We start from the raw sequence: 19185 nt of genomic DNA, 5'->3' as shown, positions 1-19185 counted from the left end.
CCTTTCTAAGGACTTAAACACTTAAATGGAAAGGCATACCATATGCTGGGCAGGAAAAGTCAACATTTGAAAGATATTTCTCTGTTAGTCCATCTAAAGACATTCCCAATAAAACTATCAATAGGTTTTTGGAGTTTGACATATTAATTTTAAATTAAAAATAATGAGGGAAAATAAATAAGAATAGCCTGAAAAGTTCTGGAAACATGTTATAAAGCTACAACAATTAAAACATTGAAGTAATGATGATATATAAATAGATCGCTATACAGAAATAGAACCAACCTAAATCACTTTCAATATTGCACTGGTTAAATAAATTATGGTACATGCATACTAGGTAATACTCTGCAATCATTTTAAAAAGAGGGATTTCTACATGTACTCACATTTTAAAAACCACATTCAAGTTATAGTGGTAAATGAAAAAATATTCAGAACAGCAAGTAAGATACTACGATACATAAATGTGTAAAAAAAAAATGTGTATATATACATATATATGCTTTACAAAGTATCTTATATAGGCTGTATGGAATATCTCTGGAAAGCCCTAAAAGAAATCCTTTAACCGTGGTTAACTGGGGCACCTGGGTGGCTCAGTCGGTTAAGTTTCTGACTTCAGCTCAGGTCATTATCTCATGGTTCCTGAGTTGCCCCCCGCCCCAACATATCGGTGTGGAGCCTGCCAGGGAGTCTCACTCTCTCCTTTCTCTCTGCCTCTCTTCAACTCGCATTTTCTCTATCAAAATAAATAAATAAACTTTAAAAAAAATTTTTTTTAAAGTGTTTAACCAAAAAGAGGAAACTGGCTGTCTGATGGCAAAAGTGAGAGTATGTACTTTTTACCTATTTATATCTTCTGAATGTTACACCTTGTTGAATACTTTGCATTGTCTATTTAAAATAATATGTATTTTATATATATACACATACATATACATACATATACATATATGTGTATATATGTGTGTATATATACACATATATGTATATGTATGTGTATATATACGTGTGTATATATATACACATATATACATACATATATACATGTATTATATATACATACATGTATATATACACATATATGTATATGTATGTATGTATGTGTGTGTGTGTGTATATATATATATATATATATATATATATATATAAAATATAATGATTTTTACTAAGTTAAATTATCAAAAAGGAATGAATTTCCCTATTGCGGGCCTAAATTCCACCTAATGAAAGCTGCCCTGAAAATTCAGAATTCTCAGTAAAGTGTCCAAATTTCAGGTGATAGTTCCTTTTGAGAGTTAAACAGATAAAAACAAAATGGGTGAGATAAGCAGACTGTAAAACAAAACACCTGCACCTTCAGTTTTACCCACATAGGGACACCAGTGATCTTTCTAAGTATCTGATAGATTCTCAAAACAGAAAAGAAGGAACAAGCCTGATATTGAATCAGAGAAAATATCCTTAGGACCAGAATTTCAACAAATGTCTGGTGAAAAACTAGTTAGAAGATGGAGATAAAGACAGAGCCAAAGTGAAGAATTTGACTTCTTCTTTAACCTCATTCAAAAGGAGGAAATGTTACTGCATGAAGAATGCTCTGATGAGAAAGTTGAGTGCTCTAGAGGGTCAGAGAAGCCCAGCAGTTAAAAAAAATATATTGTTTAAACTACTCTTCAACACAACCCATGTCCATCTGCTGGGATCTGCCTGTCACCAAACGATGTGCTTTCCCAAAAAGCAAGACTTCCCAGAAAGAGCCATGAAGAGCAGACAATCATGTTTTGGATCCAGGTTATAGTTCTTCTTATGAGTCTGATCAGGAGGTGACACTGAGGACATTAGGCAACTAATGCCTGACATGCTCTAGATGAACTGGGAAAGTTCAGATTTCTGAATTTGCCACACTAAAAATGAGAACAGAATTATGAAATCTCCTAAAAGTGCGCGCGCGCACACACACACACACACACACACACACACACAAAAGGTACTATCTTTCTAGCCAACTGCTCTTACTTTGGTATTTCTCTCTAAATTCAAGTTTCCAATTCCTCTTCTAGAAAACAATAAATCAATAATATTTAGTATATCTATTTTGTATGGTTATCAAATATATTTTCAAATGGATAAACTACTAAGGCTTGAGTGCTAAAGAAGTAAACAATTTCAGACATGGGTTTGGAAAAATGTACTGATGTGTACTGATTACACAACTGAACTGTCACTGTATGTTTCCTTCAATTTTGTTTATTAATTCTCACTATAACTGGACAAATTTAACAGAAAAAAGATATAACCTGCATATACATAATTCATCCAAATCCTCTCCATCCCTTTAATTCATGCCACACAGCAGGATTTAATAAGGGATATTAGGACTTTCCATATTATCATGCTATGGGCAACCATCAGTGAAACATTCGTTATCAACATATATGAGTAGGACCGGAAGAGACAGAATCCTATTACAGCAAAAAAGATGAACAAGGTAAGCTTTAATAATGTAAGCAAGAAAGGAAAAAAAACACAGACTAGGAGAAGAAACACGGATTGCTGTGCAAGACTACATATCATGAAGGTAGAATGTACGTCCCACTTGGACAAAGGTCCCCAAAACAAAGCCACTAGAAACCTGGGCTCTATCCACCATTTAATAAAGGTTTTATTTTTCTTGTTTGTAAATACCTAAATTCATGTTCAGGAAATTTGTTTCTCAACTGAGTCTTTCTGATTATAAATGCAACAATGTTCATTCTAAAAAAATTTTAGGAAGGAAAATCAAAATTACCAGTAATCTCACCACCAAATTAGCATTTCAGCTTATTTTTTCTAACATATACACATTTATAAACACATTTAAACATAACTGGGCTCATGTAATGTATACAATTTTGAATAATGCCTTTTTTCATTAAACATAGGTTTGGGGGCACCCCGGTAGTTCAGTCAGTTGAGTGTCTGACTCTTGATTTCAGCTCAGGTCATGATCTCATGGTTTGTAAATTCGAGCCCCAAGTAAGGCTCTGCTCTAATAAGGCAGAGCCTACTTAGGATTCTCTCTCTCTCTCTCTCTCTCTCTCTCTCTCTCTCTCTCTCTCTCTCTCTCTCTCTCTTCCCTTCCCCCACTCATGCTGTAAGTCTCTCTCCCTCTCTCTCTCAAAATAAATTTAAAAAAATTTTTAATTAAAAATTAATAAACATAGGTTTGGAATAATTCTAACATCTTAAAATATTCATCCAAGTTACAAGCATCACATCACAGTGTGCAGTTAAAATAACCTTGGGATAGGGGCGCCTGGGTGGCGCAGTCGGTTAAGCGTCTGACTTCAGCCAGGTCACGATCTCGCAGTCCGTGAGTTCGAGCCCCGCGTCAGGCTCTGGGCTGATGGCTCGGAGCCTGGAGCCTGTTTCCGATTCTGTGTCTCCCTCTCTCTCTGCCCCTCCCCCGTTCATGCTCTGTCTCTCTCTGTCCCAAAAATAAATAAACGTTGAAAAAAAAAAAAAATAAGTAACCTTGGGATAAACACTTAGGTTATTTCTATTATTTGGTTAGCAAAATAGATGAGAGATCAATATTTCATTGATGGGGGTGATATAGCACCAAGCCTTCTTTGCAGAGGTCCTGGTAAAGTGAATAAATGAGAAACACAGCTCTAGTGATCAGCTCTAATGATCCACTGAACACGACATCCTTACTAAGCCAGCTCTTTAATTCATATTTTCACAAATACTTGTTTGCCTTGATTCCCTTGTTATCATTTTCAGAGTTTTGTTTAGTTTTTAACAAACTGAGAGAATGAAAGTGACGAGCCTTAAAATTCAGCGACTTACCACACACCTGCAATGAGCTCAGCCAAGTGGAGAGAAGAGTACTGGCTATTTGTGGCCCAGAGAAACCTAGAGGATAAGGTAGAGTCAGATTTAGATTTTTCTCAACCTGGCTTTAAGCAACACTCCTTTGAGGTCAGGCCAGAACTTCTAAGTAGAACTAGCAATAGTGATTTCTTTTAATAGTAAGGATGGAGGATGGGACAACGGTATGTAAAGCTATATGCACCAGCACTTGCCATCAGACAAGAATTAGAAAACAGTAATTGTGTTTCAAAAAAGAGGGGAGGGGCTAATGTAAATGAAGCTCCTTGTAGAGCCTTAGAACTGTATTGTTCAGACAGCAGCCTGCAGTCCTACCCAATTGGAGGGCTATATCAATATTTTCATAATATGTGATATAGAACAAAACAGAAAATATCAGAGGTGGCAAAGGTGGCAAAGTATTGTTTTGTGAAATTTTTGTTTCACTTTTGTGTGTGTGTGTGGTGTATGTGTGTTGGGTCAGGATGGGTAAAATTATTCCCTACTGTGTGCCCTAGTTTTAATTTCCTTAAATTTTTCATATATGCAGAAGTAATTAATTTGTACAACAAATGTTTGAGTAACTATATTATACAGTTGATGAGACAACGGTGTGCTGGTATGACACAAGTGATAAAAATATTTGGGTCCCTGCCCTTGCACAATTCTTACAGTTTAGAAACCATCAAATAACCACATAAATATAGAGCAACAGTGTAACTAAACATTCACACTCAATCCTCTTTCAGGAAATGTTAGGGAATCACTTATCTATTGTGTCCATTGCTTTATGCTTAAGTGTTATGGAAGGAAACATTTAGGGAATTAAGATAGATTATCATTAGGAAAGCTGATTCAGGTTGAGGAAGAGGTGGGGGAGCCAGGTCAGGATTCTCTGAGGAAGTACATTCAAGAAGAGACTGGAAAGATGTACCAAAAAGAAAGTAGGAAGAAAGTGTGGCAGAAATCAGCAGTTTGGCAAAGGCCTGCACAGTTTGTGAAAAAGAAAAGCCAAAGGGCAGATAGGAAAACTAAAAACATCTAGATAAGGTTTGGGGGTTGCTTAGGATAGGAGGAGACAATGCAGGAATTTTAAGTCTCCTGAGAACAATGAGAATGATTCAATTTGCATTTTAAAAGATCATTAGTGGTGCAGAAATAGGAGGGAGGCTAGAATGGCTACTGAGATGCTGCCAAGTAGAGACTGGAAGACTGATCTAACCTATTTAGGAAGCAGAAGTGACAAGGTTTGGTGATGTGATGAGGGCTGAGAAACTATGAAATACCTGGGATAACTCGTAGGTTTCCTAAGTGAGCAGTGATAAGATGCATGAGAAACTCAGAGAGGCAGAGCTGAGAGGGAAGATCCTGGTTCAGCTGGTTACAGTTAACAAGTAGAGATGTCAAATTAAAAACTAGAACTGGGGGGCGCCTGGGGGGTTCAGTCGGTTTAGCGTCCGACTTCAGCTCAGGTCATGATCTCACAGTCCGGGAGTGCGAGCCCTGTGTCGGGCTCTGTGCTGACAGCTCCCTCTCTCTCTGCCCCTCCCTTGCTCATGCTCTGTCTCTCTCTGTCTCAAAAATAAATAAAAACATTTTTAAAAAAATTTAAAAACTAGAACTGAATGGAAATATTAAAAAAAAAAGTCATCATCCAAAGGGTTTTTGATGATAATACCATTCTGTTCCTTAAATATTTACCCACAATAATGTGTAATACAAACCCTCCAAAAATCTAAAATAAATCTTAAAAGATTCTAAGGAGCAACAATTCATAAATACCACAGTAGCTGAACCCACTGTGTATCTACAAATATAGAGCAACAATGTAACTAAACATTCACACGCAAAATAATCCTCTTCCAGGAAATGGTAGGGAATCACTTGTCTATTATATTCACTTGTTGTATGCTCCACATCTAACATAGCAGCACGACACACACAGCAGGTGTTAAAATATCTAATGAAGAAATATACCCACTACTAGGCAGAATAAACTACCCAGCAAAAATACGACAAATAGCCCAAATAAGCAATTGTGCAAGGAAAAACTCTGTACTATGAAACATACAAATGTATAGCAAGGATATTTCTCAGGGAAGAAAGGGAAAGGAGTTATTTACTCTATCATACCCTAATAGTATCAGAACTAGATTCTGTTCCCTAAGAATCAGCTAAATTTCAATACCAGAAATTCTATCCCTAGACAACCAATGGTAAAATATGCTCACCATTCCCTATTACCCCTAGATATGAAAAAGAATCAAAATGTAATAAAAGTTTGATGTTTAAAGCTATAGTAAAATCTCATCTAGGTTATTAAAACAAACAAAAGTTAGAAGAAAATTTATGAAAATAAAAAGCAATTACTGATGATTTTTCCCCCTGTTAACAAAAGTTATACCGATACATGGGAGAAAATTCAGAAAATGCACACAGACACAAAAGAGAAAAATAACCCATAAGCCCATCACCCAGAAGTAACTAACCACTTTCAACGTTTTGTACAGAACTTTTTCTGTGCATAAGTGGGGGTAGAGAGTAAACAGTGATCCACAACTAATGATATAATTGTTTAAGACTATGAAGGAGATTACAGAATGCTGCTATGGCTAGTGTACAGTATTGAGGGAAGACTAACTTGAAGAAGCAACAACTGAGCTGAGCTACCTGAAGGGTGAAATGGAATTAACCAGATAAAGATGCACAGGTCAGGGTAGCAGTCCAGGCAGAGGGAACAAGAATGTGAGCAGGAAGACGCCTGGGCGGCTCAGTCTGTTAAGCGTCTGACTTTGGCTCACGTCATGATCTTGTGGTTTGCGAGTTTGAGCCCCACATTGGCCTCTGTGCTGACAGCTCAGAGTCTGGAGCCTGCTTTGGATTCTGTGCCTCCCTCTCTCTGTCCCTCCCCTGCTCTCTCTATATATATCTCTCAATATGTAGAGAGATGTAGAGAGATATGTTAAACATTAAAAATTAAAAAAAAAAAAAAAGAATGTCAGCAGGGCATTGGGGAGAAAGTTGGGTGGAAGGAGGAGACTGGCTGGGCAGAGCCTTACTGAGAGAGCTGAGAGGACTTGATCCTTGGGAAAAGGAGGATTGGATTGTTGCAACTGCTTAGGTGGGGAAAGGGTTAGACCCTGCAAGTGCAGACTTCTGTGATCAGCATCTTCTCCCCCAAAGGGTATAGAGGGTCGAGAAACAGGAGAATCTTTGGGGGTGTGCAGGGAATAAAAAGACAGTGATCCAATATTTTAAATTTGTATTTTAGGTTCCACACAACCTTCTACACTGGTAGCAAATAAGGAAAAAAGTGACTTTAACTCTTGCCCAACTACCAAGAAATTCATATTAGAAATGGAAGTGGGCAGAGGAGCATTAAATATTCATATTAACAAAAAAATATAAATCTTAAAAAACTGAAAGACCTGCATTAGCAACTGAGTGCAATGACAATATGGAATATACCTGTTTTATCACCATATCTCTAACAAGTATATAACAAATAAATTAGTATCAAGGGAATAATCATTAGCTGTATGAAGAAAAACCAGGCTAACATAAAGGGATGATCTTAAAAACATCCAGACAAGTAAAACACACCAGTATCCTCAGGACAAAGCCCCACACAAAGACTTCTGGCCTCTCTAGAAGTGGACTTGGTAGTGAAGTAGAGTATGCCCCTCAAAGGCCTGGAGAGAGTATCTGTCAACACTATCACTACTTCATTCATCCATTCACTCAAGAGAAAATGTTGAACCCAGAAATTCCAGTACTAGGTCTATATCCAAGATTAAAGAAAACATACATCCATACTAAAACCAGTTCACGAATGTTCATAGCACACTGTTCATAATAGCCAAAAACTAGAAACAACCCATCAACTGATAAACAAAAAGTAATATATCATACAATGTAATATAAGTCAGCCATAAAAAGGAATAAAGTACTGACAGATGCTACACGACAGATGAACCTTGAAAATGTTATGCTAAGTCAAAGAATCCAGTCACAAAAACCCATATATTATATGATTATATTTATATGAAAGGTCCAGAATAGGCAAATCTATTGAGACAGAAAGCAGATTAGTCATTGCCTCAGGCTAGAGAGGATGGGAGCTGGAAAGAAAGGGACAACTGCTAATAGGAACAGGGTTTCTTTCTGAGGTGATAAAAAATGCTCTCACATTGGTGCCCCTGGGTGGCTCAGTTGGTTGAGCCTCTGACTTGATTTCAACTCAGGTCACGATTCCAGGGTTGTGGGATTGAGCCCCACATCAGGCTCTGCACCGCCACTATGCATGGAGCTTGCTTAAGACTCTCTCTCCCCCCTCTCCTCTCCCCCCTCCATTTGCATTCTCTCTCTCTCTCTCTCTCTCTCTCTCTCTCACTCAGACAAACAAACATTTAAAAATGTTCTCACATTAATTGCGGTGATAGTAGTACCACTGGATTGTATACTTTAAATATGTGGATTCTATGGTATATGAATTACATCTTAATTATTTAAAAAGAGAGAGGATATTTTTAGCACCCCACATATCACGGTAAATTGCCAGAAATACAGCAAAGGGAAAAAAACATAGAACCTGTTCTCAAAGCCCTAACATTCTAACAGACAGGAAAAGCCAGTCAAGAGAGAATGACAAGATAATGAGAAAAAGAAAGAAAAGGAAGAATTCACAGACTACCCCAAGGTTAGTTATGCACCTAACCTACCTCTGGATGATTCAGAAGGTGTCAAGAAGAGAATTCAAAATACCAGATTTTTATTCTTAATTTGAAATTTACATCTAACTGACTTTTTAAAAATTATGCACCTGTTCAGCTTCTTAAAATCTTCATTCTTATAGAAAGGTTAAGCAGTTTTAAAAGCATTTGTGCACCTACAAAAAGGTTTAAAACATATCTTTTTAACTTTAGAAAAGCAACCAATTAAAATCTGCTAATTAAACGAAACAAGTCTCCGATTTAAATTGGATTTTACTACAAGTTCGTGGAGTGTTGTAAAGATTATGTGCAAACTTTTCATAACGTCTTAAATTGGGAGAAAGAGGGGCCTAAAAAACCGGAACAGCCGTGTAATACATTCCAAAACAAAGCATGGGGGGTTGGGAGGAGACCAGCAAGGCAGAATTTGAGAAATGATCGTAAAGAAGAACCAAGTGCTTCAAAGCAAAAATGGACCTTCAAGAATTAAAGCCACTAATTTTCACCCACAACACTTCGAAGTTATAGTATTAGTTACTGTTACCATAGAAACAGCGAAGCCGAATTTCCTAAAATTAAAAATGAAAATTACTGCAAAATCAAGTGGGTGTAATAGAGCAAAATTTGGTCCGAACTAGGTGGAACTGAGCCTAACAGAAACTTTCACCAAAATAAAAGTGAACCAACGCCAACTTCTAACCTACATTTCCGAAGCAGGGCTTGATAAATCACCTTGCGGTGTAATTTACCATGTGCTAAAAAAAAGTTTGCCCTCTCTTCTGCTGGAGCAGAAACCAAATAAAACCCCTCCTGGGCATCGCCCACCACCAAAGCCAGTCCGTGCAGACCTGCACCGTGCAGCTTAGGGGAAGACCCGGTCCGAGTTTACCCGGAAAGCATCTGAATTGAGCCCTGCAGGTTCCACTGGGTTAAGCCTGGAGGAAAAAGCGAAGCTCGAACCCGGAGCCACAGCTTGCCTGCCTCCCTCCTCCACATCCCCACCCTATGCCACGTCTTGCGTGCCTGGCATTCCACGCGAAGCGATCCAAATCATTTATTAAGCACCCACTGTCTACACCACATCGTGGCTTCAGGTACTGCGGGAAGAAATGGCCCCTTGCGGGAAAAACCAAAAGGACAGCACGGGGACTGAGGACAAACCCGGGGGAGAGGCTGCCTGCCTGCGGTGAGGTGTTCTGGAGAGGAGCCCCCGCCTTCACCCCCTGGGTCGTGACAGTCCCAGAGAAGAGATGGCACCGAGGGTGCAGCAGGCCGTGCCTCCCAGGAGTCCGCCGCAGACCAGACTGGGAGGGGAATGGAAAGGAGTCGGCACCCCTGGACCAACCGCGCGCTCCTCTGCCCCAAGGAGCGCGACCTGCACTCCAGCCCCCAGGAGAACGGCGAGCGCGGGGACCGAACCCCCGAGAGGGCCGGAGCGGACTGTCACTGGCTCCCGCCTTCCTCCGCTGCGACCATGGCTGGCCACTCTCTCCCCGACATGACAGCCGCGGCGGCCGGGGACCGAGCGTCTGCTGACCGGCGTCTCCGCTGCCCCGGCCGCCGGCACCCCCAGCGGCCCGGCGCAGAGAGGGGCAGTGCCGAGAAGACAGCCCTGGCCCCTTCCCCCACCATCCCCATCGTCCGGACTCGGGAAAAGCGGTTACCTGGCGCGCGGGTGGGGACGGAGATACGACCCCAAGGAGGAAGATGAGGAGGAAGAAGGTGGCCTCCGGCCCAGGGAGATTTGGGAAATTTGGAAGACTTGTTCCGCACTGGGTGACAGCTGTTCGCTGCGCACGCGCACCGGACCCCAGTTGCCTGATCGCTCCGCAGCTCCTCACCCTCCCGTCGAGGAGAAGGGAGGCAGCGGCGAAGGCGCGCGCACGGCGCCTGCCGGCTCTCCCTGCGCGAGGGCGCGCGCGCTGTCACGTGACCACTGGGGCCCGGCACTTATTGGGTCACGTGAACTTCCAAACAGCTTAAAGATGCCCGGCGCCTTCTTGCTTTGGGATTAGGCCTTGAGCTGTTCTTAATCTAGGCTTGCTAGCTGTCACACATCGTGTTCTCTCCGGAGGGGCATGTCCACTTTTTCCCTCAGAGGAACACACTTAACCAGAAGGAAGGAACAGGTGCACAGAACCTTGCCCGGAAGTGCCTGCCGGGTTCCCTCAGGGCTGGAACTGATGGAGTCCACGCGCCACACGTCGTCCTGGGCCGCGACGCGGGCCTATGGCGGCCTCCGGCGCGCGGACGTCAGAGTGGCGTTGCCATGGGTGGGGCCTCAGAATGCCCCGCGGAGCCTGGCTAGGATGTCTGGGCTCGCGGCTGGGTGGCAATGACAGCGTTTTACGGACCCGGGCACCTGAGCCTCCAAAAAATAATGGGAGATCCCGAGTGGGCCAGGGGGTCCACCTGCCAACCTTTTAACGAGTAACTCTCAGCAAGAGAGTGTGTTGTTTGCTTCGGAGAGCGAAACTGTCCCATATTCCAAGCACCTAGGTGGAGCACAGCCCGCCCCCGCCCAGGTGTGCGCTGGAGCTGAGGAGACTTGAGGGTGGCCACAGTAGGAATCCAGTCTGGGGGAATCTCTCAAACTAGGGGTTGACAGCAGTTTGGCCTGAACTGTAGTAACAGGAAGTGCAAGTGTCTGCGGACCCCTGAGAACCGACTTAAATTAGCTTGTTACTTCTGCGCTGTAACTCTGCCTTCCAAGGTGTCAGACGGAACCACACAGACCTTAAGTCTGTGTACTACCAAAGACAGATGGCTGACACCAGATGTTTTGCAAAACTCAACAATTTTTTTTTAACTTCCTGCAGAGTACCCAGCTGGGTCCCTTGTAGCATTTCCCGTAACGTCCTTTCAGCTAAGAAAGATTGGGTGGATCTTTACACTACTGAGCACACTTGGGCTAATATACTGTTTCTATTACAATCTACTGATTTCTGCTTTTTAAAATAAAAAGGCACCACACCCTTGAAGTCTTTTCTCTCTGGGAAGAGCATATCGAGGTCAGATGAAATGTAGTTAAACAAGGCTAGTGGGATTAATGGGCCACCACATTTCTTTAGTTATTAAATTAGAAACAAAGTTTATGCTCTATTACCCATATACACGTCTGAACCTGCCTAACATACACTTAACTGGAAATTTTCCAAATGTGTGTACTTTGAGGATACCAACTCTCCTTACAAGTCAGTTGGATATGCTGAAACAATAAATATATAATCCAACATTTATTTAGAGCTTACTGTGAACTTGACACTGCTTTTAAGTGCTTAACAAATATTTACGAAACGTACCTTGATAATAATTCAATGACTAGGTACTATTATCTCCTTATTTTAGATATGAAAACCGAAGTATAGAGCTTAAGAAATTTGTCAAACAGCTACTAAAAACCAGAGTCCTTCGGAAAGTCCAGAAATCTGAATTCCAGTCCCTTTACAGTATGCAGGTGCATGATGTTACACAAATAACATTTGTGGAACACATTAAATCAAGTCTCAGAGCTTTTTTTAAACTGAAAAATTGGGGTGACATACCAGCCTTGTTGAATTTTCCAAGCATTTTTGAATATCAAGGAAGATAATGTAAAATGCCAAAACACTTCGAAAGCTGGAAAGCACTGTGAATCTATTAAGGACTTTACAGTTTGGGAAATTGAAGGAAGAATCAAATGGATTCATGGCAGTGTTGAGTCCCTAGTATATCAAATACCTGTATATTGTGAATTACAAGGATAGTTAACATTTTAGCCCTATAGTAGATTAATTTACTTAGGTCCAATTAAAACTTCCAACTGCAATAAGCTAGAATTCCACAATGGATACAAAGATTTCCCTTGAAGCTTGTATGTTATGTTTATAACTATAGATCATGTTATAGGTATGTTATAGTTATGTTTATAACTATAGATCACCTCACAGACAGCTGTTGTAAATTTCTTTAGGTATAAGGCAGCAAATTGAAACACAACTAAATAATAGCTAATTTTGAATATATTGAAGTCCATTACACTTTTGCAAATATAAGGAATTAAATAATAGCAGTGCTCATTAACATTTCTATTTATCCTATCAAATATGTATGTTATTTGTGCAGGCATAGTACAAACCCTAACCAATAATTAGACATTTAAATGATGTTTTAAAGGGTCATTGTGAATATAAAAGTGAATACCTAATAAAAGAAATCTTGGTACCAGTTCTTCTCTATGTCAAGTGCTCTGAAGTTTAGGTCAACTAATCTCTTACCTGGATTATTATAATATAATGAATTATTATAATATAATGTGTTTCAATATTTTCCTAATGCTATCTCTTCCTCCAGTGCTTCTTCATCCCCCTTTCCCCTCCAACTCATCTTCTGTAGTGCAAGCCAAAATTATCCTAAAATAAAAATTGAATCATGATTCCATACAAGTGAAACACATCATTAATTCCCCATCATATCAAAGCTTTTCAGTCTTTTCCACTAAAGGAGTCACAATGGCTAAGAAGAGTATGGTGGCTAAGGGTATACAGATAGACTTTGAGGTGATGCCGGCCTCCTATGTAAGTACAATATTCAATCAATTTGAATACCATTATATATGTGTTTGTTTCAATGTAAGAAAAATACTTAAAATTACTTAGCAGTTAAATTAGTTAACTTTCCTATCAAAATATTTGAATAAAATTAAAGGGGAGATATGCCATATTTTCCTTAGGGCTTCTACTTCTCACTGGGCCATTGCCTTAAATTTGCATGTATGTGTGTTTGGGAGGGCAGGGTGTCAAGGGAACAGTGAGGTAGTTTGTTTTTCACATTAAGGAAAACATTGGAGATGATTTATGACATCCAAATCATAACACAATGTAAAAACTATTCATTTTAACAAATAAAAATAAATAATAAGCTAAAGTTGCAAGCTCTGAGTGTAATTGTTTCGATCAATCCTCATTTTTATTATTATTTATTATTACCACTTAGTATTTACTATGTTTTATAAACAATATTGGATAGTGACACCACTATGAACAGGACAGATGTGGCCTTGCTTTCATGGAGCGCACAGTCAAGCCACAATGAAATACCAATACACAACAAAAAAAAAAATGGCTAAAAAAAACAAGACAGCAACAAACATCAGTGATGATGTGGATAGACATACACACCAATAGAAATACAGATACATATAAACCAGAGACATGTAGGAGAAAATTTATACTTACGAAGTCCCAAATTGGAAACAATCCAAATAGACATCAATGGTAGAATGAAGATATAAATGCTTCTATATTTTTACAATGGAAAACTAAACAACAATGAAAAGAAATGAATTACCGCAATCTAAAATAGAACGACTAAATCTAGGGACGCCTGGCTGGCTCAGTCGGTGGAGCATGTGACTTGATCTTGGGCTGTGAGTTCGAGCTTCATTTTGGGTGTAGAGATTACTTAAATAAATAAAATATTAATAAAAAATAAAAAAGAATGGCTAAGGGCTCCTGGGTGGCTCAGTCAGTTAAGCATCCGACTTTGGCTCAGGTCATGATCTCACAGTTCGTGGGTTCGAGCCCCGCATCGGGCTCTGTGCTGCTGGCTCAAGAGCCTGGAGCCTGATTCGGATTCTGTGTCTCCCTCTCCCTCTCTGCCCCTCACCTGCTCATGCTCTGTCTCTGTCTCCTTCAAAAATAAACATTATTTATTTATTTATTTTTAAGAACGGCTAAGGGGCTCCTGGGTGGCTCAGTCAGTTGGGCATCAGACTTCAGCTCAGGTCATCATCTTGCAGTCTGTGAGTTCAAGCCCCATGTTGGGCTCTGTGCTGACAGCTCAGAGCCTGGATCTTGCTTCAGATTCTGTGTCTCCCTCTCTCTCTGTCCCTCTCTGCTCTCTCTCTCTCTCTCTCTCTCTCTCTCTCTTTCAAAAATAAACATAAATAGGGGCACCTGGGTGGCGCAGTCAGTTAAGCGTCCGACTTCAGCCAGGTCACGATCTCGTGGTTAGTGAGTTCGAGCCCCGCGTCAGGCTCTGGGCTGATGGCTCAGAGCCTGGAGCCTGTTTCCGATTCTGTGTCTCCCTCTCTCTCTGCCCCTCCCCCGTTCATGCTCTGTCTCTCTCTGTCCCAAAAATAAATAAACGTTGAAAAAAAAATTAAAAAAAAAAAACAAAAATAAACATAAATAAAAAATTTTAAAAAAGAATGACTAAATCTCACAAATATAGTGTTAAGTGAAAGAAGATAGACACAAAATCATATGTGCTGTATGATTTCATTTATGTAACATTTAAATATAGATAAAACTATTCTATGGTGTTAAAAGTCAAAATAATGGCTGCATTTGAGAAAGAGAAAGGGGGCAGAGCAACTGGGATCCTCTAGGATGCTGGTTATGCTCAATTTTTGACCCAGATGACAATAATTGTGGTAGTTCATCAAGCTATATACTTATGATGTGTGCACTTTTATATGTGTGACATTTAAAAGACTTTTCAACATTTACTGTGTTAATTTTTGTTTATGTTTTATATCCCCTTTCTTACCTCTTGACAAATGGACCACCCAGGTTGTTTTAGCTTGATAAATTAAAAGGTAAAACTTCTCAACCTTCCCCTTCCTTTCCTGTAACAATTTTTGTTGTATTAGAAAAGAGGAAAACTTGAAGGCAAAAACAAGTAGATGGGGAACTGAGCTCCTTTTTCCTTTTAATCCTATCAACACTTATGATTTTAAGCAACTGGAAAAAAGAATTTCAGTAACTGAAAGACATTTTTCCCTCTCTTTAACTGTCTGTTTCTTTTACATGGATATTTTCCTTTTTGTACTTATTTATTTTTAAGTTTATTTTGAGAGAGAAAGAATGCGAGCATGACTGGTGGAGGGGCAGAGAGAAGAAGAGAATCCCAAGCAGGCTCTGCCTCTTCACAGCACAGAGCCCTGAATGGGGCTCAGTCTCAGGAACTGAAAGATCATGACCTGAGCCACAACTAAGAGTCAGATGCTTAACTGACTGAGCTATTCAGGTGCCCCTTCCTTTTTTTTTTTTTTTTAAATCAGGGTTGTCAATAACTCAGAATCCATTGTAATAATTTTATTAGCATAAGTTATTTTTTGGCCTTTCCAGCCATATTATAAACATACTAATATTTCTAACCCTTTTTAGTTGCAGGCAAAGAATACATTAAAATTTTTAAAATATAAAGGGGATGATTTTGTAAATATTTTCTCACATCAGTTTGCTGAAATCATTTCAGATAGTAAAGAAGGCAGCAGGTCCATTTATGACAGCAGATGATAATGCCAACTGTGTGTTAACTAACTGCATTAGTCTGTAGACCAGAGAGTTTACTGGGGAGATATACTAAAGCCCCAGAACAAAATTATCTGGAGTAATAAGTGTATCTTATTACATATCTAACCATTAAACACCATATAATTTCCACTGTATTGAACAAATAGATTCCAGTGCACTAAACCAATCTGTAGAGAAGAACTATTAATTATGTCATTCAGCTATTATTGAAATATGCTAGGAAATAGTATTCTCATGTGAATTATAGAGAGGAAAGGGTTTATTTGGTGGAGAAATTATTGTGACTTCATCCCAATCATAATCAAAAAAATTCTAATGGTTTTTTTGATGCATACATATACCTTGTTTCACTTTTTCAAAGTTTAATTCTTATTTCCCATAAAAAATCCCTTTGGGGTCTCCAAGTTAATCTTAAATGAAAGACAGGCCGCTTTTGTTTATATGGTCATATATCTTTTAAGTACTTAACATCACTTTGGAGAACTGGCATTACCTGCTAAAATTGAACATATACATACTCTGTGACCTAGTAATTTCTCTCCTGGGTATATACTCAACAGAAATATATGTATATATGCATCAAAATACATATTTAGAGCAGTATTCTTTGTAAGTATCAAAAGCATATTGCTAAAGATAAAAGGTGGAGATCAGTGTTTACAGATTTAATAACTATAGAACAAGACCATTATTTCAGGTAGAGACCAGGTATGTTTTATCTTAGGCCCGCGGTGAATAGGGAGCCTTCCATGAATAGGGGCTAGAAGGAAAGTTTTAATGTTCCTGAAGTGGGAAAGGTGGTCCAACCTGACCAGGAGGAGGTAGAAGCCCAGCTGGTGGTTTGTGATGGGCATATCTGAGAAGGGTTGGAATTTGTACCAGAGTCAACTAAGCTATCCATTGTGGTGGATGGAGAGGAATTGTTTTGGCTACTGATTAATACTGCATCAGGGTTCCAGTCTAAGCACATTTCTTCCATTAATGGTCATAGAGCCCCTATAATTTCACAGGATATCCTTCATCATCAAGGGGCAATATACCCCTCTGCCCTTGGGCAATGAGCTTAAGAGATCCCTTCACTGAGGGAGACATGAGCTCTGGTATTGCTATTTTTGTAGTCTCTGATTACAATAGGAAACAAAGCACTTGACATTTTAGAAACGAAATTAATGTATTAGTTGGAAAGAGACCTCAAAATGTCTTCTTGAAGTTGCTTTAACAATCCTTGATTTTCAGAGTATTACCAACTTCTTTTCACTTGTTCCTTTATCAATTTCTGTCTCAGAAAGGTGGCTTGCTTCATCTCTCCAGTAACAGCTCTTTGTATCACAAACAAGTATCCAATTATCATGGGCATTCTTGTGCAGAATAAAATGTTGCTATGTATTTTCATATTCTACAGTTTATTTCTATTTCCCTTTCTCTGTACCTGACTACTCCTAATCTTTCTTTTCTGCTCACATTCTTCCAGTAACATATTCTGCCTGATTAATGAGTTCACTTCTCAGCTTTGTAATGCATTTTCTAGGGGTCTCGAAATGACTACAATGAACGAGTATCCTGTTCCACCTTCCTTACGTTTTCTTTCAATCATGAGTGATTGACATCGGTCAGCTAAAGTCATAAATGGTTTCTCTCCTTGAACTAATGCTGATGTAGCTTGGGCCTTTGTCATATCCATTCCATGTTGTGATGAAATACAAAACATGACCACAAATTCCTCCCATGTTCCTATACGATGTGACTTTACTCTTCCTCCCATCAAGAGGTTGTCTATTTCCCCAACCTTTGAAACTGGGCTGATCTTGTGACTTGCTTTAATCAACAGAATGTGCAGGGGTGATGTTATGTGACTTCCAAAGCTGGGTTTAAGACCCAGTGTTAAGGACACTGCAGCTTCTGTTTTCATCTTCTTATGATGCTACCCTGAGACCATCATATAAGGAAGCCAGCTTAGCTTACTAGAGAATAGGAGGTCACATGTAAAAGAACTAAGGTTCCCAATGGACAGCTAGCACCAATTACCAAACGTGAGTGAGGCTACCTTGGTCTTTCAGCCCAGTCACCTTCTGGCTGAATGCAGAAAACACCAGCAGATAAACTATCAGCTAACCCAGAGAATCGTGAAAAAAATAAATAAATAAATCACCAATGCTTTAAACCACTAAGTTTTGGGGTTGTTATGCAGCAATAGATAACTGATAGAACTGTCTTCTCTTTCACTTTCTCACCTTGGTGATTCCCCAACTCTCCATTGTCTAATTCAGAAAATACAATTTCATCCCTATTACTTTTTCCCTCAGTTTCAGAATCAAACTGCACAAGAAAATTATTGAAAACTCTAGCATCATAACTTTTATAATCAAGAGATTCTTTACTCTGATTGGAGACTTCTGATGTATTTTCAGTTTTTCCTGAGCTTTATGTTTTGCTCCATCCAACTTCCTCTTCCTGTAGCAAGACAGAGCCTGCATACAACTTTCTCTTCAATGGTTTATAGCTTCCTTAAGAGCTATCTTACCTTTAAGAGGTTTACTGAATTCTTACTCATTATTTTTCTATGAACTTAAAAAGCTTTTCTACAGATTTCTTTACATTTTCTTCTTAGTTTACACCCTAACAAGTGTTTTTTTCCACTGGCTTTAAATTACTTTTTTACTGTTTCTTGATTTTAGCCAGCACCTTCATCAGAGAGATGTATTCCTATTTTGTTGGCTGTTCTCTTCAAGTGAATTCTTTCTTAGTTTGTGAAGCCTTTGTTGATATTCTGACATCTCTCAGGAATTTAGTTTTTTTCCTTTCAATTAAATGTGAACTAGATCCTGAGTTCTTCTACGTTTGGAAATAAGTTTTTCCAAAGACTGTCCCTATTGAGATTGCAGAAGCTTGCCTGCTTCCCCACTCCACCTCCTAGAGGTTATGAGGATTCTACATTAATGAATCTCTTAGCTACTAGGTCTACATCCACTTTGTCAAGTGAACAAAGATTAGCCACAGATTCCATATAGAATGCAGAAAATCTTGTATTTTTTCTTGTTCTAGCTTCCTGTAAAACGAGTACACAAACAACAAAATAAAATAACCGTAAGACTAAAGATGCCAATTCTGGGTAATCCTTGTCATTCATTAACTCAGTAAATGGATATACATTGAATTGTCAAGATGCCCATGATAATTGTATATGCGGTAGATATAGCTTTGCCTACACAACGTGACACCATTGAAAAGGCAGGAGCCCCCACCACTGACAAAACCATTTCTGTCGACCTAATTTCATTAGCTATACTTAAAGGATTAATTACCTAGCAGCTGTG

General features: G+C 39.3%; 1 protein-coding gene across 23 annotated transcripts in view; it reads right to left on the bottom strand.

Annotated features, from left to right (window-relative positions):
• KDM4C (lysine demethylase 4C) overlaps positions 1-10371 on the bottom strand; it is a 430991-nt gene extending 420620 nt beyond the window's left edge. For 18 of the 23 annotated variants that reach the window (XM_045042970.1, XM_045042971.1, XM_045042967.1 and 15 more), the window contains exons 1-2: positions 10235-10371; positions 3838-3903 (exon numbers count right to left, since the gene is read on the bottom strand). The gene's annotated coding sequence lies outside the window, so the exon portion shown is untranslated. The remainder of the gene's footprint in view (positions 1-3837; positions 3904-10234) is intronic. The other 5 variants (XM_045042972.1, XM_045042969.1, XM_045042974.1 and 2 more) reach the window with 3 other exon arrangements.
• Between the last annotated feature and the right edge of the window lie 8814 nt (positions 10372-19185).

Source organism: Felis catus, chromosome D4 (assembly GCF_018350175.1).
Source record: "Felis catus isolate Fca126 chromosome D4, F.catus_Fca126_mat1.0, whole genome shotgun sequence".
Classification (NCBI taxonomy): domain Eukaryota; kingdom Metazoa; phylum Chordata; class Mammalia; order Carnivora; family Felidae; genus Felis; species Felis catus.
Note: the sequence above shows the minus strand (reverse complement) of the source record. Positions and strands in the feature narration are given on the sequence as shown.